This window comes from Sturnira hondurensis, unplaced genomic scaffold, assembly GCF_014824575.4.
Source record: "Sturnira hondurensis isolate 20B ecotype Veracruz unplaced genomic scaffold, ASM1482457v3 Scaffold0017338, whole genome shotgun sequence".
NCBI lineage: Eukaryota > Metazoa > Chordata > Mammalia > Chiroptera > Phyllostomidae > Sturnira > Sturnira hondurensis.
In genome coordinates this window covers 317,182-318,221 of record NW_028089969.1, presented here as the reverse complement: position 1 = coordinate 318,221, position 1,040 = coordinate 317,182, and the positions used below count along the sequence as shown (strand labels likewise).

The 1,040-nt window shown below is 43.7% G+C and overlaps 1 pseudogene; it reads right to left on the bottom strand.

The window, feature by feature from the left end:
• Positions 1–330: 330 nt before the first annotated feature.
• Positions 331–721, bottom strand: LOC119001979 (40S ribosomal protein S25-like; annotated as a pseudogene).
• Between the last annotated feature and the right edge of the window lie 319 nt (positions 722–1,040).

Genomic DNA, 1,040 nt, shown 5'->3' with positions numbered 1-1,040 from the left:
TGCTCCCCAACCTTAGCCCTAGGCCTCACAACTGCACTCCTCTCTGCCCTTCACCTCTGCCTGACAGCAACCCCCACTGTGGTGGTCTGGATGACTAGCCTCCTCAGGCAGTCTTCCCTGTTCCCACTTGTGGACCCTCACCAGACCCTGCCCATGGATGGACTGCATTAGCTTTGTGCTCCTCACAGGGGCATTTAACAGTGAACTGACTTCCCCGTCAATACTTGGTTCGCTGCTTACCTTGTTTGACTGTACCTGGTTGCTATTCCAAGCTCAGTCCAGCCACTCCAACTGTGATTACTTTATTTGGATTTAATAAAGTTTTATTTTTCAAAATGTACAGGTGGTAGGACCTTCACCAGCAGCTGGGATGTTCCCGCCTTTGGTGTTTCTGGTGAAAATTAGTTGAGCTGTGTTTAATTGAAACTAGTTTAATAAATCATTTACTAAGGAGCTCCTGAAGGGCTGCCCTGGCCAAAAAACTGCAGATTTTTAGTCACTCAGAGACAACAGCTAGGGTTATAAGCTTGTAGGTGGAAACTTCCTTACACAGTTTGTCATATGTTGTTTTCTTAAACAAGACCAAGTTATTGAGCCTGTGCTGAACTTTGCCTTTGGACCACTTCTTCTTTTTGGTCTTGTCCCCAGATTTGTTCACTGAGTCTTTGTCTTTCTTGGACAACTTTCCAGCATCTTTCGTCTTCTTGTCCTTGGACAACATAGCGAAACATGAAAAGCAGCTGCTACCACTGCTGTCTTGATAAGATGTTGGACAAAAAGGAAACTGTGAGTACTTTAAATCCTGGTTTTCCTCTGGATGTGATGGCAGTGTTTCCACATGGATGGCTCGGCAAGTTTTACTTGCATTGATTTAAGAAAATTGTTTTATCTGATATGAGCTGGAGACCCAGTGAAATAAGACTTTAAGCTCTGGGTCTTCTTTTTTTATAGGAATGCTATAGAAGGATTCATTGGAGATGATGACCATTGGGGTCACATGTAGTAAGGACTTATTGTATTTACTTTGTGCTCACAGAGCA